The sequence below is a fragment of the Canis lupus genome, chromosome 32, assembly GCF_011100685.1.
Source record: "Canis lupus familiaris isolate Mischka breed German Shepherd chromosome 32, alternate assembly UU_Cfam_GSD_1.0, whole genome shotgun sequence".
NCBI lineage: Eukaryota > Metazoa > Chordata > Mammalia > Carnivora > Canidae > Canis > Canis lupus.
The window spans coordinates 31,017,662-31,045,321 of NC_049253.1; the positions used below are offsets into that span (position 1 = coordinate 31,017,662).

At 36.0% G+C, this 27,660-nt stretch overlaps 1 protein-coding gene and 1 pseudogene across 1 annotated transcript in view; one reads left to right on the forward strand and one right to left on the reverse strand.

Moving 5' to 3' along the window:
• The window catches only part of LOC119877811, a 69,356-nt pseudogene extending 62,495 nt beyond the window's left edge, over window positions 1–6,861 (forward strand).
• ARHGAP24 (Rho GTPase activating protein 24) overlaps window positions 1–27,660 on the reverse strand; it is a 743,240-nt gene that overhangs the window by 602,805 nt on the left and 112,775 nt on the right. The window lies entirely within an intron of this gene.

The window sequence follows — 27,660 nt, forward strand, 5'->3', positions numbered from 1 at the left end:
CAATTTTTGAAGCAATTGTTGCTTAGATGCCTTTTATCAGTAGCAGCAAAACAGATATTCTATTAACTCGTGGCATTCCAACTCCAGTCATTATTAACTATATTTGATATTTCTACCTGGAGTGCCCTTGCACATCTGAGCTTTATCCAGTCTTCTTGGCCTTAGGAGTCAGCATAGCCCTCCCAACCTCAAAGAACTTTGCTTGACTCCTCCATCCTTAAGCGATTTGCCTCTGGATTCTCAGGCAGACTATGAATACATTTATCATAACACTTTCCCCAGTGTTCTATAATTTATTTATATTTTAACTTCCACAATAGAATGTAAGGCTCTTGAAGGCAATGATTTTGTATTGCTAATACCTAACACAGTGTCTAGTACATGTGTACTTAATGAATAGTCTTTTCTTTCTTTAAGATTTTGCTTATTTGAGAGAGAGAGAGAGAGCACAAGCAGGATAAGGGGCATGAGGGAGAAGCTAACTTCTTGCTGAGCAGGGAGCCTGACGTGGGACTCGATCGCAGGACCCCAGGATCATGACCTGAGCTGAAGGTAGATGCTTAACCGACTGAGCCACCCAGGTGCCCCTCAATAAATATTCTTAGGAAGATAGAAATATGAAAGGAAAGAATGAAGGGTGAATGGCAAGAAGGAAGTGAGGGAAGGAAGAGGGCATTATGAAGGCACCTGGAAAATTTCTCAGAAGACAGATTCAGACAAACTTTTTTAAAAGCATAGCCCAATCACATCTACCTCTCAATTTGCCTCCAAACTTCCCATCCACACGTGCCCTTCCTGTCACACCACCATTGCTATAGTCCCCATTTCTCCCCTGCTATGCTTCAAAGAACAATGTGCCAAAGGATGTGAATGTGTAGGAAATAAAGAAAATCTAAAATCTAGATGCCTTGTGTGCCTGCTTCCGACACACCTGTAGTGATATGTCATCTTCACTGAACTCTTTTTAGTTTGCCTCACTATGTCTTTCTCTAGGAATCAGGTACTAATTTCCTGGGATGATGCCAGAGGTTAATTTTAGTGATGCTTCATTGCTATGTCTAAAATTATCACTCATTGATCCCCAACCAGAATACACCCCATAGGCTTGAGTGACTTGACTCTTTTCCATCAATTTAATCATGACACCATGAGAGATTTTAAGGAGTGGCTTTTATGATTGTATAACTTATGGGTCTTAGTATAGGATTGGTAGAGGCAAAACCTGCCAGGTTCCAATGTGTCCAGTCTTTCTCTTTCACACAATCTTCCAGTAGTTATATGCAAATAAAGCTCCTGATAACTAGGTCATCAGCTCTTCCAACAACATAGGACAGATGTTCTCAAGCTCAGACCCTTGTCTTCGTGCCCTCATTCTATACAGAGCTTAGGAAGAGGTATAAATTGACAAACACTTTTATAAAGGTTTCCTTGGTAAAGAGGTGCTTGCAGTTTTTATGTCAGAATAAAAGGTGAAAGTAAAAGCCTTTGAATTACTATAGCTACAACTCATTTTAGAGGGTGCAGTTCATTGTTAGCTTATTTATGTTGAAGAAACACACAAATTCATTTTGACTAAAACTCAGTTTGCATGCATTTTGCATTTCCTTATAGGAAAAAAGTTATTGATAGACACAATAATAATACAGTTGGTTATTCAATTAATAGTCATCTTGCTGTGGAAGATTTAACTTTAATCATGATTTAAACTTCTTTTTGTTATGCTATCAATCATATTCTATATTGCCTCCTCATTGAACTTAAGATGATGGTAGACATGCAAGTAAAGTTTTTCTGTTAATAATTGTAATGAAAAATTAGAAAACAGCAAAAGGACATTGCCAGAAAAATGGATTTAGAAGCCTTTTATAGAAGTGATAATTGAGCAAAAGGATTGATTATAAATAGTAGGAGGACAGGGCCTTGAAAACTCGCTATTGACAGAAAAAAAAAAAAAAAAAAAGAGTGAAAAGCCAGGAACAGAGAAAGTCACCACTCATGGAAGATTTCTGGAAAACAAGGCAATTCATTGTTATTGAGGCCAAAAGTGTCTTCTTTTCCAAGTATCCTTAGTGCTTGCCACAATAAGTTCTCTGTAAATGTTATCTATTATTTGTGTGTGTGTGTGTGTGTGTGTGTGTGTGTGTGTGTGTGTAGTTAAGTTCTCTGGAAATATTTGGTGACTGAATAAGCAACAAGATGTTAAATTAGATATTACAGCTGAAACACATTCCAAATTTAAGTACTATTAACCGATAAAAATTAAGATTTATAATGCTAAAACACAATAGTTTACTTCTCCCTTTCATAAAATCTAACGTGTATTCTTGATCAGTTTCTCTCTTCTAAGTGTTGCTCAAGAACTCAAACTCTTTTTATCTCATGGCTCTGCCATCCTCAACATCTGTCTTCCAAGAAGTTGGAACATCTACCTGTGTTTATCTACATAAAGCTTCCAAAATAAGAAATTGGCAGAATTCATCCCCCCTCACATTCTACTCACAAGAACCAATACCCTGAACCCACTTAAATATAAGAGTAGCTGAAAAATATAACCCCTCTTAGACAACTACAGTATAAGAGAGTAAAAGTTTTTTGTGAGATGATTAATCACCTCTGAAATGAGTTAAGAGTTTGGTTGTTTGTACAATCATTCAGGTTAGACAAATTAGCTTGATTTAAAGTATCATCAGAGAGACAAAAGAGATGCTATAGCTTCAAACAAAGACTTGAATGATAACTACATTCTAGGACCAGTCATACCAATTAAATGGCATAAATTAAATAATTCCTAGTCTTATCTTGTTAGTGGAGTAAAAAAAATCTGTGTCTTGACCCTGATAGATATTACCAATAAAAGTGAAATAAATTCTTCATCTTTTGAAGGAGAATTTAGACAACAATTTCAGTTCAGCCTTTAAGCTGCTTTAAGTGGCTGGTGCTTCCAGTTGGGTGGAAATATTTGCCCTGAGGCGGAAGGATGGAGTGAGAAAGAGGTACTTACTTCTACAATTAAAACATACGGCAGAACGAAGTTGTGAGAAATGGAGTACTATAGCATAAGTAATTGGCCTTCAGCTTTTGATTGCTAAGGTATTTATTTCAAAAGTCATTTATTTTGAATAAACATATTTCCAATTGATTGACACAGCTACTAGGAAAACAACCAGATAAAGAACTAGGCTACCCACACCTATGAAATTGCCCTTTCAGAAAACCTTGGACAATCTAGATAAAAAATTATATCAAAACAAAAGAAAATAAAAACACAACATATCAAATATCATGAGATGCAGCAACAACAGTTCTGACAGGAAAATTTATAGCAAAAATGTATGTATTAATAAATTAGAATAACACCAAATAAACAACCTAACTTTACACCACGAGGAACCAGAGAAAGAAGAACAAATTTTTTTTTAAGATTTTATTTATTCATGAGAGACATAGAAAGAGGCAGAGACACAGGCAGAGAGAGAAGCAGGCTCCACGCAGGAAGCCCGATGTGGGACTCGATCCTGGGACTCTAGGATCACGCCCTGGGCCGAAGGCAGGTGCTCAACTGCTGAGCCACCTGGGCATCCCAAGAAGAATAAATTAAACCCAGACTTACCAGGACAAGGAAATAATAAGGATCAAAGTGAATACGACTGAAATAGAGACCAGAAAAACAAGAGAAAAATTAAAGAGCTGGTTTTTTAACAAATTTACCAAATTTTTAAACAAATTTAACAAAATTAAGAGCTGGGTTGTTTTTTTTTTTTTTAAGATAAGCAAAGTTGACAAACATTTAGCTAGACTAAGAAAAAAAAAGAGAAGACTCAAAAAAATTATAAATGAAAAGGAGACATTCCAACTGATACTACAGTAACATATAGCATCATAAGAGAGACTATGAACAAGTTTAAGCCAACAAGTTGGCTTCTACAGAGAAGTAACATGCCTAATAGAGAATTTAAAGGAACAGTCATAAGGATACTAATTGGACTTGAGAAAAGAATAGAAGACATCAGTGAGTCAGTGAGACTCTTACCACAGGGGAAAAAAAGAGATAAAAAATAATCAGAGATGAAGAATGCAACAAACAAAATTTGAAACAGGCTTCATGTAATGAAAACAGGCTGGAAGAATCAGAGGAACAAATTAAAGATAAAAATAATGGAAAGACAAAATAATGGAAAATAATGAAGCTGAACAAAAAAGAAAAGAATTGTGCAATGTAAGAATAGACTTAGGAAACTCAGTGACTCCATCAAGCATAAAAACATTCATATTATAGGAGTCCCAGAAGAAGAAGAGAGAGAAAAGAGGGAAGAAAATTTATTTCAAGAAATAAAAGCAGAAAACTTCCTGCTATCTAATAAGGAAACAGACATTCAGATCCAGGATGTACAGAGAACTCCCATCAAAATCAACAAAAACAGGCAAACACCAAGACATATTATAATTAAATTTGCAAAATACAGCGATAAAGAAAAAAATCTTAAAAACAGCAAGACAAAAGAAGTCCTTAAAGAGGTGCCTGGGTGGCTCAGTCAGTTGGGTGTCTGATTTTTAAGTTTGGCTCAGGTCATGATCTCAGGGTCCAGGGACTGAGCCCCACATTGGGCTCCATGGTCAGCAGGGAATATGTTTCTCTCTCCCTCTGCCCCTTCTCGTGCTTTAGTTCTCTCACTCTCTCTCTCTTTCTCTAAAATAATAATAATAATAATAACAACAACAACAACAACAATAAATACATCTTAACAAAAGAAGAAAAAAGAAATCCTTACAAAGGAAAACCCATGAGGTTAGCTGGAGACTTCTCAACAGAAACTTGGCAAGCCAGAAAGGAGTGGTATAATAAATTCAAAGTGCTTTAGGGGAAAAATCTGCAGCCAAGAATACTCTGACGAAGCTATCATTCAGAATAGAAGGAGAGACAAAGAGTTTCCCAGGCAAACAAAAACTAAAGGAGTTCATGACTAAACCAGCCCAGCAAGAAATATTAAAGGAGACTCTAAGTGCAAAGGAGAGACCAAAACTACAAAGACAAGAAAGGATCAGAGAAAGTCTCCAGATGTAATGACAAAACAAGTAATAAAATGGCAATACATACATATGTATCAATAATTATTTTGAATGTAAATGGACTAAATATTCTAATCAAAAGACACAGAGTGTCAGAATGGATAAAAAGAAATAAGACCCATTTATATTCTGTCTACCAGAGACCCTTTTTAGACCTACAGACACTTGCAGATTGAAAGGGAAGGATTGGAGAAATATTTATCACCCAAATGGACATAAATAAAACCTGGAATAGCAATATTTATGTCAAACAAAGTAGACTTTAAAACAAAGATTGTAAAAAGAACCAAAAAGGGTATTATATAATCATAATGGGGATAATCAAACAAGAAGACATAACAATTGTAAATATTTATACCCATCATGGGAACACCCAAATATATAAAACAATTAACAACAAATATAAATTTGATTGATAATTGATAATAACACAATATTAGTAGGGGACTTTATCATCCCACTTACATCAATGGCAAATCGTCTACACAGAAAATAAACAAGTAAACAATGGCTTTGAATAAGGACCAGTTGGACTTCTCAGCTATATCCAGAACATTCCATTCTAAAACAACAGAATACATATTATTTTCAAAGGCATATGAAACATCCTCCAGAATAGGTCACATATTAGGTCACAAAACTGGTCCCAACAAATACAAAAATATGAATTCAAAGAGATACATGCACCTCCATGTTTATAGCAGCATGATCTACAATAGCCAAATTATGGAAAAAGCTCAAGTATCCAACAACTAAATGAATGGATAAAGAAGAGGTGATATATATATATATATATATATATATATATATATATATTACTCAGCTATAAAAAAGAATTAAATCATGCCATTTGCAATGACATGGATAAAGCTAGAGAGTATTGTACAAAGTGAAATAGGTTAATCAGAGAAAGACAAATATCGTATGACATCACTCATATGTGGAACTTAAGAAGCAAAACAAACCAGCACAAGAAAAAAAGGAAGAGAGAGAGGCAAAACAAGAAACAGATTCTTAACCATAGAGAACAAACTGATGGCTACCAGAGGGGAGGTGGCTGTGATGATGGATTATATACATGATGTTTAAGGAGTGTATTTGTCGTGATGAGCACAGGGTGACGTATGGAAGTGTTATTCCTATATTGTACACCTTAAACTAATCTAACATTGTACATTAACTAACTGGAATTAAAATAAAAACTTTTTAAAAAAAATACAGAAATCAATTACATTCATTTATACTAATGATGAAGCATCTTAAAGAGAAATAAAGAAAACCATCCCGTTCACAATAGCTTCAAAAACAACAAAATACTTATGAATAAATTTAACCAAGGAATGAAAGACCTGTACAAGAAAACTACAAAACTTTGCTGAAAGAAATCAAAAATGACACAAACAAATGGAAACACATCCCATTTCCAAGGATCAGAAGAATTAATATTTTTTAAATGACCATATTATCCAAAGCCATCTACAGATTCGGCACAATACTTATCAAAATACCAAAGGCATTCGTCATAGAAATAAAAGAAACAGTACCAACTGGGTCTCCTTTAGGTCCTGGCAACGGCAGTGTAATATGGTTCAATATTCTGCCTGAGATCAAAGTCACAGCTGTGTGCTCGGTCATCTCTGGCACAGCCACTGCACACATCCACAGTTCAGCAATGGGGGCAAGAAAAAAACAGTTGCCTATTATCCATATCAGTGGGGTTTGATGCAAAGGGATAGGCCTATCTCTGGAATTAATCATTACTGTGTATCACAGGGGTTAGAGAATATCAATTAAGGAAGCCTTTTTCTGATTGATGAAGAATAACTTCATTATGTTCATCTACCCCTTCTAACAGGTTATGCAGTGTATTAATGTAGCACATAATTAAAAACAACAAAGTAGCAAAATAAATAAAGAAGTAATCCTAAAATTTGTGTGAAACCTTAAATCCTGAGAAAAAAAGCACAAAGCCAGAGGTATTATGCTCTCCAGATTCGAACTATACTAGAAAGCCATAGTAATAAAAACAGTAGCACAAAAATAAAAACATTGGCCAATGGAATGGAATAGAGATCCCAGAATTAAACCCTGGCATATATGGTCAACTAATATTCAGCAAGAGAGCCAAGAATACCCAATGAGGAAAGGATAGTCTCTTCAACAAATGGTACTGAGAAAACTGGAGAAACACATGCAGAACAATGATTGGACCCCTATCTCACCTCATTCATAAGAATGGACTCAAAATGGATCAAAGACTTAAACATATGACCTACTACCATAAAACTCCTAAAAGAGAACATAAGAAAGAAGATCATCAATACTGATTTTGACAATCATTTTGGGGGCTATGACACCAGAAACACAAACAACAGAAGAAAAAAATCAACAAGAGAAACTATATCAAGCTCAAAGGGTTGGCAAAGAAAAGCAAAACAAAACAAAACAAAACAAAAACAAAAACCCATACACACGCACACAAAAACAACTAACAAAGTGAAAAGAAACCTACAGACTGGGAGAAAATTTTGCAAACCATATATCAAGTAAGAGATTTATATCCAAAATATATAAAGAACTCAGTTAATTCAATAACAAAGGAACAGACAACTCAATTAAAAAATGAGCAGAAGAACTAAATATTTCTCTAAAGAGGACGCCAAGGGATCCCTGGGTGGCGCAGCGGTTTGGCGCCTGCCTTTGGCCCAGGGCGCGATCTTGGAGATCCAGGATCGAATCCCACGTCGGGCTCCCAGTGCATGGAGCCTGCTTCTCCCTCTGCCTGTGTCTCTGCCTCTCTCTCTCTCTCTCTCTCTGTGACTATCATAAATAAATAAAAAAAAAATTTTTTTAAATAAAAAAAAATAAAGAGGACACCGAGATGGCCAACAGACACATGAAAAATGCTCAGCATCACTAATCATCAGGGAAACGCAAATCAAAACCACAGTGAGATATCATCTCACACCTGTTAGAATGGCTATCATCAAGAAGACAAGAGATTTGTGCTGGCAAGGATGTAGTGAAGGGGAATAGTTACACATTATTGGTTAAATGTAAATTGCTCCAACCACTATGGAAAACTATATGGAGGTTCCTCAAAAAAACTAAAATAAGAAATGCCATATGATTCAGCAATTCCACACCTGCCTAAAGGAAATAAAAACAAGATTTTGACAAAATATATGCACTTCCATGATCATTGTAGTATTATTCACAATAGCCAAGCTATGGAAACAACCTAAATGCCCATCAATAGAATAATGGATTTTAAAAAAAAAGTGCATGGGGATCCCTGGGTGGCGCAGCGGTTTGGCGCCTGCCTTTGGCCCAGGGCGCGATCCTGGAGATCCAGGATCGAATCCCACGTCGGGCTCCGGGTGCATGGAGCCTGCTTCTCCCTCTGCCTGTGTCTCAGCCTCTCTCCTCTCTCTGTGTGACTATCATAAATAAATAAAAATTTAAAAAAAAATAAAATAAAATAAAATAAAATAAATAAAAAAAAAGTGCATGGGGTGCCTAGGTGGCTCGTTCAGTTAAGCACCTGCCTTTGGTTCAGATCATGATCTCAGGGTCCTAGGATACAGCCCCACATGGCTCAGCAGGGAGTCAGCTTCTTCCTACTCCCTTGCCCCCCATCCTGCTCATGCTCTCTCTTGCTCTCTCCCTATCAAATAAATAAATACAATCTTTTTTTAAAATGTGGTATATATGTACAATGGATATTATTCAGCCACGAGAATGGATGATAACCTCCCATTCGCATCAACAGGGATAGGCCTTAAGCACATTATGCTTAGTGAGATAGGCAGATAGAAACATAAGTAGTGTATGATATCACTTACATATGGAATCTTAAAAAGCTACATCTGTGAAAAAACAGAGTAAAATGGCAGGTGGGGGACAAGAGTGATGTGTAAATGTTAAACTTGTAATGAGTAGTAAGTAAAGCATAGAGATCTAATGCACAGTATGATAAATGAGACAATAATATTATGTAATAATTATGTAATGTGATAAATTTCACTACATCAGCAATCATACTACAATATATAAATATATCAAAGTAGGAAAAAAAATATCATTGTAAAACCCTCCCTAGCATTCACCTTTTCTAGGTAAATTTCCTAAGCAGTTTCTCTAAATAGAGTTACCCATGGTCATCTGTCTTTATTTTTACATACACAAAATATAAAATATGATCTAATTTATCTTTCATCATAATTTCTGTCTGACAGTGACCAACGTTGCTGGTCAATATTTAAAATCCCAATGCTGGACAGCCCGAGTGGCTCAGTGGTTTAGCACCGCCTTCAGCCCAGGGCCTGATCTTGGAGACCCAGGATCGGGTCCCACATCGGGCTCCCTGCATGGAGCCTGCTTCTCCCTCTGCCTGTGACTCTGCCTCTCTCTCTCTGTGTGTGTCTCTCATGAATAAATAAATAAAATCTTTAAAAAAAGAAAAGAAAAGAAAAGAAAAGAAAAGAAAAAAGAAATCCCAATGCTGGGACACGTGGGTAGCTAAACATCTGTCTTTGGCTCAGAGCATGATCCCAGGGCTCAGGGGTCGAGTCCTACATCAGGCTCCCTGCAAGGAGTTTGCTTCTCCCTCGACCTGTGTCTCTGCCTCTATCTGTGTGTTTCTCATGAATAAATAAATAAAATCCTTAAAAAAAAAAAGAAAGAAATGAAACCCCAATGCTTAGAGAATATCTTGCTTTCTCTGTGCTGAGAAAAGAACAGAGTGGCTGCTGATTTTACAATTTGCCCTACTAGATTTTTTCAGCTACTGTAATAGATGAGTTAAAATGTAGTTGTATCTTTTTACTCTTTTTATTCATTTGCCCTACTATGCTATAGGGCAATACCTTCTGACTTTTGGATTTCAAAGAGCCCTGAAATTTTCCCCCCAAATTTGCAAAACCAACATTTTTCCAATTTACTTTGGACCAGTGGAACCCTTATTACTGACAGATACTGGTTTCCGTCCAGCACTAGGGGTCACTGTTCCAGGGATCAATGTTAAAACTACAGCTATCCTGAGCATGCGATAAACTTGAAGACATCCTGGGAATAAGGCCTCAGTCTTACTCAAATCAAAAAAAAAAAATCCAAAACTGCTCATGAACCCAGAGACTCGATATCCTTTTGAGCCTTTGATCTCAAAAGACAGCTAACATTAACAAACTGGCAAACTGTAAATTTTAGTGCTTCTTATAACTTGTACCATCCTCTCAGCAGGATTCTCTCGTCCTTCAATTCCCAGGAGGCCCCAGACATATTGGTAAAAGAGGAAAATATCAAATAATACTTCGGGGAGACAGATATTCTGGGAGATTTGGAAGCCAGAGGCAGACTTATTTTCGAGAGACACTCAGGCATCAACTCCATTTTCCACCCCAGTGAGCATTGCTAGTTCTGAGTTTGTTTCATGAACTAGGAGAACCTGATGTATTTAAATAATTCCTAAACAGGAACACATGGATTATTTGTGTCATTAATGAGATATAAACTTAAACAGAAAAACAATAGGGAAGTAGCAATAATTCAGCCTCTTTCCCCACACTAGCAGGATCCTAACAGTCCAGGAACGTCACAAGTATAAAGATTCTAGGAGCAAGAGAAAATCTTACTAAAAATACTGTTGTTTCTGCTCTGTGTAATTACCTCACTTCCTTTAATTCTATATCCTTGGCAGCAATTAGAGACATAGAGAGATGGAGAGAGAGACAGAGACACACACAGAGAGAGAGAGAGAGAGAGAGAGAAAGAAAGAGAGATTTCCTTGCCATTCCATAACCCAATTTGCTACACTGCACATAACACCTCTTTAGCTATAAACTGACTGTTACATTTGTTGGCAAGTCACCAAGTTCCACAGCCATTCTCCAAAACACATGGGAAACATAATTTCTACCATTTATGGACCCACCATACAGGTGTTCAGAATGCTGCTTATTTCCAGCAGAAAAATTGATAATGTGGAATTACATCATCTAATTAATTATAATCTAATCTCAACAAACCCATTAATTCCACATGTGCATAACTCCTCACTTCCACTTTAGCCTGAGGGCTGGGAAGAAGTAAAACGAACACTATTGCTGAGCTCAGGTTTCTGTGACCCGACAGCATAATGACAAGAGTCACGTGACTAAATTACCCTGTATCTATACCCCTATACACTATGCAATTTGAACAGAAAATAGCCAGCAAAATATAGTAACTATATTTGCAGATGATAAGAAAATGTAATGTCCTTAACACAATGTCCCTAGTACATGCAATCATTTTAACTATTCTATGTATGAGAAAGCACATTGTATTGAGGGTTTAAGGTAGAGTTTGTGAAATATAAAATGTGAAGTGTTATGTTTATTTAAATCTGTGACAGTTAATTAAGCACTCTTGGTTTTGTGGCTCCTTTTAGAAACATTTATTTAAAATGATCCTTTCTTAATTTTTTAGCATAATAGGAATTGGAAGAGTGTCATACAAGGTAATAATGAAAAGGAAGACTCTATGTGGTACAAAATCTGTAAAAGAAACTTGCTGAGTCAAGGGAGATGAAAAACAATGATGAACAGAAAGGAAGTGGAGTTAAATTACATTGTTGAGCCATGCACCAGGCACTGAACTCAGTGCCTTCTAAGTTTTTTCATTTTATCCTGCAAAAATACTATGATTTTCTTATTATCATTCACATTGTCATAGTTGATGAAATGGATTCAAGGAGCCGAAGTCACTTGTCCATGTTCACTCAGTTGGTAAGTGGTAGAGTGGGGTTTTGAAGCCAAATGTTACAGTGCATACTTGCCTTATTCTAGAGAATTCTGGGAATTTGAGAACCACACTCGATATCACTGGATTTCCTCCTTGATTCTATCCAGCTCTCCAAATTGCTTCTGAGTGCATCTGAAGAAACACATCTTGGATAAACATTTCTTTGATGCTCTCAGGCTCCAGTTTTCTCTTCCCTGTGCGAAATACTGTGGTATTTACTCCACCATTTACACATCCTATATCATATGCTACCTAGTTTGCTAGTCAACTTCTACACATGACTTATCTTCTGGATTAAATTATTTACGCACAGGCAGAGATCATCTATTAAAGATCTTTGAGTTCTGTATTGTGCAGGAATGTATAATAAATGTCCTCCCTCCACCAACTTTGGACAATTAATGGTTGCTGCCTAGAGTGCCATGTTGAAAAATTTGCACAGCCTCTTTCCTGTCTCAGTAAAAAACAATCCTTCGACTGATTAGTGATGGTGCTGTTGAGTATGATTGAAGAATGGGAGAAACAAGCGGTAGAGGAGGGGCAGACTATGATAGCACTTATGCATGTTTGCTAAATCTTCCATAGTACTCCAAAGAGAAATTTGTACATTTTAGATTTCTGATTTCAGTGAAACACTCAGATAAATGAAAATAATTTGTCTAAAATTTATACCAAAATTATAAACCATTAATAAAGTGATTTTTTTAAGTTTGTTTAAACATGCAGAACAAATGATGCTTTTTCAGTTCATTTATAGCAAACTCCTATCCACAAATAATCCCTGTGACTGACTCCCTAGCCAGTGAGGGGAAAAATTAACTAATTCTCCAATCCAGATTCCAGCTACAGACTTAGGATTAAATCCATACCAGGTTTGTTTTCTCTGAATAAAAATTTTCAGTGTTTCCAATATTCTCCCCCTTTCACTAACTTCCCCTCTAAGGAATCTGCATGAGTAAAGAAAAGTAGAGTGTGCAACACAGATGCTTTTGTGGGCATTGTGGTACCCTTGGCATTGGTAGAAATAACTTCATGCTAATCCTTAAACATATGCTCCCTGCTGTCCACTGTTCTAAAGCACTATGGCCTTGGTTGACCTTGCCACTCTGAATCCTGCTGGCCTCTTCTGCTGCAGTTTACAGTTGGTAATTCATGATTCAATTCTTTAGATCTAGAAGCACCCATAGGGAACATCAGCCATCTAACCACCACCCAACCCACTCAATCTGCTTTCAGTTCTTGATGACTACAACTTCTAAGTGCATTGCTCTTGAGTTTCTTAAATTTAACCAGCCCCTGAGTTTAATCCCTACCAAGGCCTCAAAAGGAAATTAGGACACACTCCTAAATGCTTTGATATCTTCTTTTCTTCCCAATCTTCTTCGTGCAAATACCTGGACCACCCTTGTAGAGAAAGATTTCTTTTCTATTTCCCTTATGTCATATATCCTTATATCAGAGAAGGCTTATCATAGAAGGAAGGAGTATCCTTTTTACACTGTTGGAAAAAATTATGAATAGAGTCCTTCAAACCTAGTTTTAATATGCTAACAAGGATATAAAAGAATTTGGAAAACCCTTTTTCAAGGCTATGGTAGAATTTAAAAGCCTAACATGTAGCATAACTTTATTTTGCATGTCAAAAGGTTAATTATTAAGTAGGTCTTTCTCTTTGTTATTCTATGTTATCAGTTCCTAATACAGTCCCAGGTGATGTCTACCCCTGAGGAACTAGGGCAAAGGTCTTATATTCAAAAAGGCAGAAGAGAAAAGCACATTAATACTTTTCAAACTATATTCTCATTATACTTCAATGTCAGTAATATACAAAATAACTAGTGGTTGGTGTATCCTGATGAACAGAGGCCAAAGTTAATATTCTGACTCCTTAAAAGACAAATTTACTTCAATAGTTTGATTACAGACTAAAAATCTAACTTCAAGCTAGTCACGAAAGGGAACAGACATATGGGTAAGTTTTACAAGTTGTCATCATAATTAAAATCATAATTGTAAAATATAAGACCTCATAATGTTGATCTTTAGTGTCATCTTTATATTTGATTGAATCAATTTAATATTTGATATTCTGAACCCATTAAAATAATATGGCAGTATTTCTCTTTTGGGGCATACCAGCCTCAGTTCTCCTCCCCACTCCTAACTTAGGCTTACTGCTAAAATTATATAAAATTTAGCTGCATGAATCTAAATACATTGGATATTTTCCTGGTTGTTATTCATGTACTGTTTCAGAAGGTATTCAAATAATCTAACTAGATTAAAACATATATATGAGCCGAAGACTCCTTTATCATCTTATAAATAATATCTGGATCTTAAGTAAACAAATAGCCAGCTTTTAAGAGATCTCACTCATGTTTCTAAGCCTTGTCATTTGACCAAACTGGTTTTGGATTCAGTGAGTGTGCAACTGATGAATGCATGCCTATTTGTGGCCTCTTTCAAATAAGAAGGGACATATTGCCCCTCAACTAGAAAAAATACCCAGTGCTTTATTCATTCATGCAGTGTTTCATTCACTTTATCCAAAGAGTGCAGGATCAGACATTGTATTTAACTCAATTGCTTCTAAACAACAAAAAGTAGGACACTGAATTCTGCCTCTGACCATGATAGAGTAAAAGGAAAAAGACTTATCCCTTCTCAGTAAACAACTAGAAAAATGGACAAAATAGATTCAAAAACTGTGTTCAGACATTAGACAACAGGCATCATATAAAATGTTAATCTTTGCAAAGAGGGAAACAAGTGAGGTGGCCCCTACAATCTTCCCAACTTTGTACCCCCAGGCACTATCCAAGCCATGGTACAGGGAGGAGGATCCTAAGCAAAGCAGAGACGGCTCCCTGAGTTAGGAAGACAGAGATCTGTGTGCAGTGAAGATGAGTAGCTGGAATTTGAAGGGCAGAATTCTAGAGAGGAAAGCGCCACAAAGCTAGAGCTCCAGAAAAACACATAGAGGCTTCCTCTATCCTTGGTGAATACAAAGTCATGAGGATTAACTAGAATCCCACAAGTCAGGACCTGGCAGCTAAGACTTAAACAAGAGCACATATGGGACTAGGCGACATTTGAGTTTTGGCTAGCCAAAGAGTCGTGTCCTTCTTGAATATCTGGGGATTGAGAAAATCTAGAAAGGAAATACTTTAGTAGTAGGTCTAAATTAAGCACAGATTAAAAGCTATTCTAAATTCAAAAGCCAGTACTACTACAATAATTTTTTTTGAAAATACACATTACTAAAAAACTCCAGATTATTACTTCTCATGAACATAGATTAAAACCTCTTAAAATATATGCAAATAAATTATAATAATAAAAACATTAGAAGGATAAAATCATGACTAAATGGAGTTAATCCCAGGAGTTTGGGTTAACATTAGAAAATCAGGGGTGCCTGGGTAGCTCAATCGGTTAAGCATCTACCTTTGGCTCAAGTCATGATCTCAGAGTCCTGGGATTGAACCCCTGTGTCTGGCTCCCTGCTCAGTGGGCCATCTGCTTCTCCCTCTCCCTTTGCCTCCCCACCCCCACATGTGTGTGCTCTCTCTCTCTCTCAAGTAAATAAATAAAATCCAAAAAGAATTGAGAAGAAAAGAAAATCAATCGATGTGACTAAATATATTGACAAGATATATATAGATATAGATAGAGATAGAGATACAACTTAATTGGAAACCAGGCAAATGTAAATGACCAATAAGCATCTGAAAATATGCTCAATATTATGAAATGCCAATTAAAATACAGTAAGATGTCACTACATATTAAAATGACTAACAAAATTTTTGACAATTGCAAATACTGTGAAGGATGTGGAGCAAGTGGAATGCTCACATACTTCTCAATGCATAAAATGGTATAATTACTTTAGAAAATAATTTGGCAGTTTCTCTCAATATTAAACAAACACTTACTAGATGATATAACAATTCTACTCATAGATATTCACCCAGGAGAAATGAAATCTTATGTCCACACAAAGAATTATACATGCATATTCACAGCAGGTTTATTTGTAACAGTAAAATTGAAATGATCCAAATATCCATCAATAAGTGAATGGACAAACATTTTTTTGGCATATCCATAAAACTGAATACTACCCAACAATAATAACAAGTTAATGATTCACACACAGGTGAGTCTCAAAAACATGCTTATAAAAGAAGTTAGACAAAAGAGTATGCATTCTATGTTTCCATTTAAAGTTAATTCTAGAAAAGACAAATCCAATCTATAGTGACTAGTTATCAGTGGTTGACTAAAACTGAAGGTAGGAGTTTGATTGAAAAGGTACATGAGATATGTTATGATGAGCACTGGGTATTACATGTAAGTGATGAACCACTAAATTCTACTTCTGAAACCAGTATTATACTACATGTTAACTAACTAGAGGTTTTTTTTAACTAACTAAAGTTTAAATAACTTTTTTTTAAGTTGTGTGAGAGAATGCTTTAGAGTGATAAAAAAATGTCCTCCACGTTGATTTTGGTAGTGGTTACATAAGTGTATGTATTTTTCAACTCTCCTAACCATGAACTTAAAATTTTATTTTATTTTAGATTAAAATTAGTAGATTTTATTCATATTCAGTATTCAAACCATGAGATATTTGTTCAACCTTGAATATATACCCTCCTAGTCTATAACAGAAGTCTATTCATGGCACTACTATTTTTTTTCAAATCTTTGCTGCGTGAACTCTCTAAGTATTCAGGTGCTATCTTCCAATAGGATCACCAGCTTCTAGACTGCTTTGAAACTGCCTTAGAATAAGTAACATCAAATGAGAGACACAGACAGATTAGAAAAAGACCTGAAATATAGTTATAACCTTTCACTGCATAGCTATGGGAAAAGAACTACTCAGGCTACAATAAAGGACAGTGATTGGCCATAAGTAAAACTCAGAAAAATGGAGACAGAATGAAAATATAAGTCTAACTCCCTACCTACTTACTCTTGAAATAAACCAAACTTATAACTTCATCTTGGAAAAGAAGTTTCTAGGACTCCTATTGACCACAGATTGCTAGGACCAAATGATGCATGTAGAAGTGTTTTAGAAGAGCAGTCACTAGGAAGAAGACAAATTAACATCTCTCTTGCATTAGAGTTCTAAGAGATTTGGTAAGGGTAGATTTAATAGTACTTTCCTCGTCTAGAAAAAGAAAGCAAATATTTTAAAGCTAAAAAGTAGAAAATGTCTTTCAAATGTATCTGAACTTACCTAGCATACCCCCTTTTTTAAGAGAGAGAGAGGAATGGATGCTTAACTGACTGAGCCATGCAAGCACCCCTTAATTAATATGATCTTAAATGAGCTTTTTAAAATCCAATCTGAAAAAAAAAACAACCCTATTATTCTCTTTGGCAAGTTTAAATATGAGAAACAATGTACTGAAACACGAATGTATATCTTAAATGCCTGAAAGGCATCATAGGGAAAATGACAGTTAATTTTCTATAGCTAGAGTTTTCTTTCCATAACATAAATTCTTATGTGATTAAAAAAAAAAAAAACTTCTGCGATCCTTTCATTGCATATAGGATAAGCTCCCTCAAAATCCCTTGTCTGACAATACATGGTCATTTACACCCAACCTCACCCTACCTTACCAGCCACATCTTCAATTACCTTCCCAATCTCTGCCTTCCCTAAAAAGTAAGCTAATCCTCATTTCACAAATATTCAGTGTTCACTCCATCTCTAACCTTTATACATATTCTGCCTTTTTTTTTAACCTATTCTTGACGTACATCATCCTATAAGGTCCAGCTCAAATGCTGTCTCTCCTTGTAAAGCCTAGGTCAGCTCTCTGTTTCTCCGGGTCCTGGTCAGTGATCTTACACAATACATCACAAAACACTGTTAATTTTGTATGCTAGCCTCCCAGACTGTATTAGAAGATACTTTTTCCAGAGTCAGAACTATATATAGTCCTTTAATTCTTGTTAGTTTGCTTGTTAATTATCACATTTTCCATTCCTTGTATGGTCGTTGTAAATAGTGGGAATGATAAAGTCTAATACATCAAATTTTATGGGTCTTCAATTCATTTATGTTTGTTTTGAGTGTAAGTATTGTGTTGTGGTTTCTTTTCCTTCCCTGACCTCAATTATTTCTTCTGAATATGGTGTTTTTCAGGACTGATAAAATACAATTGATTCCTCAGAACTTCTGAGGTAGAAAAACTCCCTTGCTTGCAAAATAGTGATCAAGATTGGTTTATATCATCACTGCTAAGGAAAACTCAAAGTGCGTATACATTTGAGAGAGTGTCAATATAATTTAAAGGCAATGTATTATGTAGGAAAAGCTAAGTATTCAAGATCTCTTAGGCTTTTCCTAATGCCTCACACTTACAGCATATATTTCCCCACAGATTCTGTCCATATCTTCCTAAAAGGTATATTTGTATTTTTATTGTAGATCTAAATGATTATAAATTCCAAAACCCAAAAGTGGAAACCACCACTTCAGAAATTCAAGATGGAATTTAATTTCAAAATCTCTTAAATCTATTTCCAACACTGTTGTTGGACTCATTATAACTTGTTCTCTGATATTAGTTCTCTGCATATTATCCAAATAAACGAAGCTGATTTAGTTACTTGATTTAGTCAAATAATCAGTCAAATAATCAGTTAAAAAATAATCACATTAGATATCAGCCCATAAAATCTCTGGCCCCCAAGATATTTAAATTATTATTTCATTGTCAAAGACATATCCTAATGCCTATAGGCCAAACCTTAGCTCTCAGTGACTGCGAAAATGTAAAGCTTGAGCACCATCCATTGAGCCTCTTCTGTGTCAGTTTCTTCTTAGATATAATGATGGGCCTAGAGAACTTTATCCAGGAGATATAACCTGATAGGAGAGAGCTAAGTTACAACCCAAAATCATACCTTGCATTTTAATTCCAAAACTAAAGAAAAAGTCTTTTTAATAGCATGTGGAAGTTGTAGGTCATCACACCCAAGTCTTTTTTCCAATAGAGAAGATTCTCATGGTTCTCTCACTTTATTATTTTATTTATAAATAGCTATATAGCACTAACTATAGGCAATGTTTTAAGTAATTTACAAATAGGGGATCCCTGGGTGGCTCAGCTGTGTAACAACTGCCTTCGACCCAGGGCATGATCCTGGAGTCCCAGGATGGAGTCCCGCATGGAGCCTGCTTCTCCCTCTGCCTGTGTCTCTGCCTCTCTCTCTCTCTGTCTCTCTCTGTCTCTCATGAATAAATAAATAAAATCTTTTTTAAAAAGGTAATTTACAAATATTAACTCATCCACTACTCATGAAAAATCCTGTGAATAGGGACTAGTAGTAGTGCTAATTTACAGATGAATGCAAGGCTAAGTTTGTTACCCAAAAACTTGAAACTAATAAGCGACCGAACCAGGATTTGAATTCAAGCAGTCTGGCTGTATGATCTATAATGTGAACCTTTTTTTCAACTCTGCCTCTGTGTCACAGTTCCCAGACATCTAGGAGCAAAGCCAAGATATCTTGATGGCTCCCTTCACAGTTCCCATGAGTGAGAAGAATTAGCTTACCACTAATGACTATCTATGAGTTGGTAAAAAAGTCAAAATTGATGTTACGTGGCTGCTACACTCTTATAGAAAGGTCTTTTTTTCTTTTAAGTGAGGATACATATCCAGCTTTCTCAATTCTTTATACATTAGAGTAGCCTATAAGAAGACAGTGATAATTTCAATCCCATAAAATTGACACAAACAACTGATTCTTTAAGTTACACTTCTAAGGGGCAGCCCAGGTGGCTCAGCAGTTTAGCACCTGCCTCCAGCCCAGGGCATGATCCTGGAGACCGGGGATTGAGTCCCATGTCGGGCTCCCTGCAGCGAGCCTGCTTCTCCCTCTGCCTGTGTCTCTCCCTCTCTCTGTGTGTGTCTTTCATGAATAAATAAATAAAATCTTTAAAAAAAAAGTTACACTTCTAAGAATGCAAATGTCTTCTCTCAGTAATTTCTTAAGTTTTAAATTCACGGATATTTTGAGCTATCACTGACCTCTATTTCTGATGCAAATGACCTTCTTCCTTTTGAATATTATCACATAAATTATTCAAAAACAATCCTTTTACCTTCCATATATTATTTAACATCAAAGAGTTTAGGAACTAAAACTTCTTAAAAAATTACCTGTCTTAAAAATCAGAGCCACTTGCAGCCTTCTAAAATCCAGAGATGTCTGAAACTTTTAAATGGGTTTAGTACAACAAAATAAAATGGGCAAGGTGGGTGAATGAGAGAAGAGCTGTGCCCAATTTGATGGGGCTGGACTTCCCAAAAATAATCAGTGGTTATTACCTGAGCCTCTGGGAACTGAACTGCCCACATCTATAGGAAGACTTGTAAAGAACCATGCCTTGCAATTTATCTCCAAGCTGCATATTCAGACATTTCTAAAAATAAGTAAAGTCAGTGAGACAATAATGGTGTTGGGTTGCAGTAGTCTTCAGATTCCAAAAAGAAGAACTGATGAGTCAAGAAGTCTCTCAGGACAGGTGAGAAGAGTTAACAGTTTGGTTTCTGGAGGCCTTCAGAGGATTAGGAGAATTTTTATTCTTGATTCCTCTAACTACACCTTGACTCACAGAATGGGGTGGAAACACAAGTGGAAGATTTGGCCAAGGAAAAAAAAGTATTTCTAAGAATAATTATCTAAAATGATATTTGTCTAATAGCATATAGTGGTAACAAAACTTATAAATACAAATATACATGACAAATTTTATGTTTATGTGTACATGGTATTAGAAGTGCATGGGTACACATGTACATACCTGCACACATGTTCATGCAAATGTGACAACATCACATACTCTTGAAAAAAATGATGGCAGCTCTCAAATAGATGGAGGGCTACTAATGGGGGGGATCAGACATGTAGTTCTACAGAGTAGAACTTGCATTCTAGAACTAGCATTCAAGAGTTGGAATTAATGGAAACAAGTCTCGCCCTCTGCAAAGACAAAAAGCTTATAAAATATTGAGCATAATTTCCTCTCCTACAGTTTTCCCTGAAAACTTGCCATTACCTCTACTACAGTTTTCCTTTTTATGGCACGTCTACTAACCTTTTTGTTATTCCTCATGCTTGAACTTCCTAGAAACTAATTTGGCAAAGAGAAAAAGAATTTTTGTTCAGTTTCTACAGCTAACACAAATGTATTATAAATAATAAAGGAGAGTTGAAACAAAGGTCTGATTGATTTTTATAGCATTTTTATAAGGGCATTATATGAAAGTATTTAGTGAATAGTCATCTTTTCCTTCGAGGAAGTATAAAACAATGTATGTCACAAGTATTTAATAAGCTTTCTAATAATGATGTCCTTCATTTTTTGGCAGCCACTACCAAGGTAAGATTTTTGTAAATAACCAAGAATAATGCCTCCAACCAGTCCCCTGAGGAAAGAAACAAGAATATTATAGCTGCCAACAGCCACCTTCTCTAACCATTGAACTATAATAAAAACACAGATAGGCTTACAATAACATGTACAGCCCCACCATTCTGGAGAAGCAAAAAGAGGTAAACATATTTCCAGGTGACAAAAAACTCTAAATAACAGACAGCATCCTTGATCTTCTCTCCTGTATGTTTAGGATACAAATACCTTCTATTACGTGGGAAAACATAATTGCAAAAGCACTGATTTGTATCTGGTTTACCTTAGGTGAAACCAAGGTTTTTTCCTAGGAAATATGTGAAAAGGAATATAAAGAAGACCCACTGACACACTATGTATCACAATTTGAGGCCCCCTGGATTTGATCCAGTTCATCTCAGTGGACCACATTCCCCTCTGTGGCCTGAGAGAGTTATAGTAGCCTTCAAATAAATTTACTTTCATCCCATATGTCTTTCCACACTAGATGAATCAGAGAGCAAAACTTTTGTTTGTCACCTGACTTTCCTTAGACTCTGAAAAAGATTTCCTATTTGAAAGACCAATATTTCAGGTCTCCAGACCCATGGCACAATTGTTTACAGGTATTAAAGCATAGAAACGGGCTGTTCACTTCCTCACAATTAACTGTTACTCATTTCAGGCTGGGTTATCCAGTTAGGCAGAGCAAATGTAAATAGCAGCCACACCAGCATTTCATGAACATAAACCATTTCTGCCCCTCAGCACATGCTTTAATACCTCACAGAACTAATGCTTCATGAAAAACAGCTTGACAAACACTAGTTTAGTCATTACATGCACAGACACATACATCCACACTTGCACACACACACATCTCTAAATAGTACCAATGAAATACCTAATATATGGAAGTCTAATGACATTTTAGGAACACGCAAATCCTTCTAGTAACAGATGCTAAATCATAAAGACAAGGTAGAAAGTTGTAATAAATGTGTGTCAAACCTGAATAATAAATATTTGCTAGAATGGCTTAAAATATTCATACTCCTTGAGCCAGTAAGTCTAAAATTGGCCTTCAGGAGAAAATTCAAAGTTCAGAAAAATATTTATGCCTCTCCAATTTTTTATTGCAGTGCTATTTATATTTCCAAAAAACTAGACGCAACATAAATATCTAACAATAGGGGAATCAAATAAACTGTGATCTATACATTTATTCAGAGTATAACTCAGTGATTAAAAATTATAATGTGGGAAGATTTTTATGATATAATGTTTGATGAAAGGGCCAGCAGATTCCAGAACTGTTCAGACAGTATAATTTCAATGCATAAGATATATGCCCATAGAAAAAAGCTAAGCAGAAACATACAAAATATTAAAGTATTTATTTCTAAAGAATGCATGAATGCTATTCTCTTTATACATTCTAGTATCAACAAAATTTCCCACAAATGACATATATTGTTGTGATTCACAGGAAATAATAAATGTCTCTTCCTCATGAAGCTGTCAATAACTATTTCCTGGAGAAATCGCTCTCTACCTTTTTATCTTACAGCATATTGCTTCTCTGGTGACATTTTAACAAAATTTAATTGGTAATTATAGGAATGAGAGAAAAGAAAGTTAAACTGAAGAATGCGACCTCCTCAAACACCTTTCTTCTAAAGGGAGTTTTGATAGTCATGACAACTCTGTGGTAACTTGACCGTTTAGGAGGAGAAATTTTCCCCCAGGGCAGTGAAAGGCAATTCCAGTTTTTATCTCTTGGGATTTTTGGTTTCCTCTCACCTCCTTCAAGATGTCAATCAAGTTCCTGATAAACTTGGTAAAACTGAATCTAAAGCAGACCATTATTTGTTTACCTTGCCAGCTCTGAGAATGTGAGCCTCTCTGGGAATTAAGGGCAAAGTGGTTGCTAGGCACTCAGATGTGTGACTTCATTAACTACACTTTATACAAGGCTAGAAATCAAGCCTAGAAAGGACAAATAAGCATCCAAATCACAGCCTCTCTTCAGTCAGCATAAAAGGGTTTGGGTTTGTTTGTTTTTTCCTCAACTGAGGAGGAGGAGAAAAACTTCCTTACAGCAATTTGGATAAGTATACATTTACAAAAAACACAACAATTAAGACATATGTTGAAGGCTTCCCCAATTGCCACTATTTCTTCTCTCTAATCCTCTCACAAACCAAAATGTGATTGTTGTACGATTGTACGTATGTGTTTGAAATTAAGAATTAAGAACAACCTATTAAAAAGCTCATCTTTTGTGGCTTCTCCAATTCCCAAAATGTTCATTTTATTTATTTTTATTTATTTATGACAGTCACACACACACACACAGAAAGAGGGAGAGAGAGGCAGAGACACAGGCAGAGGGAGAAGCAGGCTCCATGCACCGGGAGCCCGACATGGGATTCGATCCCAGGTCTCCAGGATCGCGCCCTGGGCCAAAGGCGGGCGCCAAACCACTGCGCCCCCCAGGGATCCCCAAAAATGTTCATTTTAAAAACTGCTTGAGAACGTAGGAAACAGAAAAAAAGATATGTGAGCCATGGATCACACTCACAAATGGGAGAGACAACCAAATTCCTCATTTTGTCAAAGAACAGCACAAGCCTCACTTCTAAATGCGTGTATCTCTCCAGCATCTGCTTCTTCTACGCCTTCTTTCATGCTTTTTCCACTAGATAACTGGTCTTATCAAATGTGAGTGACCAGTGGGCAACTGGTCTTGTTCAAGATGGTGATACAGGAAGACTCTGAACTCAACTCTTCCACCAAATTACACCTATTAATAGAACCGTTCCTCCTGAAGAAGAAGTGAGGGCTGACTGAACAGCTACTGAACAACCAAAGGCAGAGAGAATTCCAAGAAACAGCAGGAGAGACAGAGACATGGGAACAAACGAGACCTCCACCCCCCACAGTGCAAACAGCCGTGGGGAGACATAGTAATGAAGGATGAGGAACAGATTCTTCTGTCCTTAGGCTCAGAAAAATGGCCACAGTTTAAGAGAGTAACCAGTATATAAAAGAGAAAACACTAGAACTCTGAGAAGCAGCAGAGGAGCTATGGGAAAGCTCTCCAGGTCAGAGAAACTGGAGAACAGCAGAGTCTATGTTCCCACCCCACCTTAAAAGCCTAGACCAGAGCAGGATCCAGATACCGTGAGAGGTGGGTCGGATCATCCCAGGGAGCTCCTGACTTCAGGGAATCCAAGGTCCTGAAGTTCATACCAGTCTCAGTTGTGCTCAGGAGCTCTTTTCCTATCCACATCAAAAGGCCAGAGCAGAACGGGGTCCAGCTCACAGTGGACTTGCAACCTCAGCAAGCCCAGCATCCACAAACCCACACAAACCACCCTGTGATGCTGGGGCACAGAAAATAAGCCAAGGCTTCTCTGAGGTTTTTGTTTATTTGTTGTTGACTGTTTTATTTTATTTTATTTGACCTTTTAAAATGTATCTTGTCTTGTTTTGCTTTTTTTTCTTTTGGGTTTTGTTATTTTCTTTCTTGTTCTCCTTTTATTCTTTTTTTCCTTCTTTTTTAAATTTTTTTCCTTTTTATTATTCATTTTTTGTTATTCTCTATAAAAACCATAGTAAATTTTTTAAAGATTTCATTTATTTATTCATGAGAGAAACAGAGAGAGAGAGAGAGAGAGGCAGGGACATAGGCAGAGGGAGAAGCAGGCTCCCCACAGGGAGCCCAATGTGGGACTCAATCCCAGGACCCTGGGAACACGACCTGAGCCAAAGGCATATGCTCAACCACTGACCCACTGAGCCGTCCCAAAACCATGGTATAAAGTAGTAATTAGCATATACCCCACAGATCCAGCCAGCTAGCAAAAGTCACAAAGCACACATAGTCTGCATAGGGGTCACCAACATGAGACCACTCCTTCAACTTTAGAAGTAGCCATTTTGCCATTGAAACAAACACAGCCAAGTAAAATGAGGAAATAGAAGAATATCCAAAAGAAATAAAAAGGAAGATAAAAGAAAATAACTTCAGTAAAAAAAATTAAATGAAACAGAAATAAACAGTAAGCCAGATAAAGAATTTAAAGTAACGATCATAAAGATACTCACTGTGCTGGATAAAAGAATGGAAGAATTCAGTGAGACCTTCAATAAAGAGATAGAAAATATTAAAAAGAATCTATGAGAACTGAAGAAAACAATAACTAAAATAAAAACACACTATAGAAAATCAACAGTAGATTAGAGGATGCAGAAAATATATCTGGAGAGCAGGATAATGGAAAGCACACAAGCTGAACAGCAAAATAGAAAAGAATTTTTTTTAATGAAGATAGATTAAGAGATCTCTTAGAAAACATCAAGTGAAAAAATATTCATATTTAAGGCTCTCAGAAAAAGAGAGAAAAGTGTAGAAAATTTATTTGAAAGAGATAACTAAAAACTTACCTAACCTAGGGAGGGAAATGGACATCCAAGTCCAAGAAATTCAGAGAGTTCCAAACAAGATGAACCCAAAGAGATCCATACCATGGCACATAATAATTAAGATATCAAAGGTTAAAGATAAAGATAGAATCTTTTTTTAAAAGATTTTAGTTATTTATTTGAGAGTGAGAGAGAGAGAGCATGAGAGAGAGAAAACACAAGCAGGGGGAAGGGCAGAGGGAAAAGCACACTCCCTGACAAGTAGGGAGCCCAATGTGGGACTCAATCCCAGGACCCCAGGATTATGACCTGAGCTGAAGGCAGAGGCCTGACTGACTGAGTCAGCCAGGCACCCTAAGGAGAGAATCCTAAAAGTAGCAAGACCAGAAGCAATAAGTTACTTACAAGGGAAAACCTATAAGACTAATAGCTGATTTTTCAGTAGAAACTTTGCAACCAGAAGAAAGTGGCATGATATACTCAAAGTCCTGAAAGCAAAAACCTTCAAGCAAAGATTACTCTACTTACTCTACCCAGCAAGGTTATTATTCAGGCTTAATGGAGAGATAATTTCCCAGACAAACAAAAGATAAAGGAGTTTATCACTAATAATTTACTTATAATAATATAATAGTAATATAATATATATATAATATATATAAAGATTTTTTCTCTTTTTCTGTTTTTTTAGAATGTTTGAACAAATGACCATCAAATTAATATGGACTGCTATTTATTTACAGTGTTAAATATGAACCTCATGTAACCAAAATCCCATACCAATGGTAGCTATACAAAAAATAAAACCAAACAAAATACTATATATACTCATCAATCACAAGGAAAGAGAGCAAGAGATGAGCAAAGAACTACAAAAAACAAATAAAAAATAAGTATATATCTATCAATAATTTAAATGTAAATGGCCTAAATGCTCCAATCAAAAGACACAGAGTGGCAAAATGGATAAAAATCTAAGACCCATCAATATGCTGCCTACAAGAGACTCATCTCAGACCAAAAGATATATACAGAATGAAAGTGAAGGGATTGAAAAACATTCACCATACAAATGGAAGTGAAAAAAAAAAAAAAAAGCCGGGTAGCAAAACTTATACCAGACAAAATAGACTGTAACAAGAGACAAAGAAGGGCAATATATAATGATATAAGGATCAATCCAACAGGAGGATATAACAATTGTAAATATCTACACATCCAACACTAAAATACCTAAATACATAAAGCAAATATTAACAGGCATAAAGAGAGAAATTGATGGTAATGCAATAATAGTAGGTGACTTTAACACTCCATTTACATCAATGGATAGATAATACAGATAAAATCAATAGGGAAATATTTTTGAAGGACATATTGGACAAGATGGACATAACAGATATATACAGAACATTCCATCAAAAAACAACAGAACACACATTCTTTTTCAAATGCACATGGAACATTCTTCAGAATAGGTAACATATTAGGCCATAAAACAAGCCTTAGTAAATTTAAGATTGAATTCATACCATGCATCTCTTTCTGACTACAACAGTATGATACTAGAAGTAAATCATAAGAAAAAAAATGAAAAAAAATAGAGAGATACAAACACATGGAGACTAAACAACATGATGCTAAAAAACCAGTGAGTCAATGAAGCAATCAAAGAAAGAATTAAAAAATACATGGAGACAAATGAAAATGAAGTAATCCAATATTTCACCTAAAGGAATGAGGAAATAGAAGAACAAATAAAGCCCAAGGTGAGTGGAAGAAAGGAAATAATAATGATCGAAGCAGAAATAAATTACATAGAGACTAAAAAGCAACAGAAAAAAAATCAATGAAACCAGGAGCTGGTCTTTGAAAAGATAACCAAAACTGACAAACTCTTAGTTAGACTCATTAAGAAAAATAGAGAAAGGAACCCAAATAAA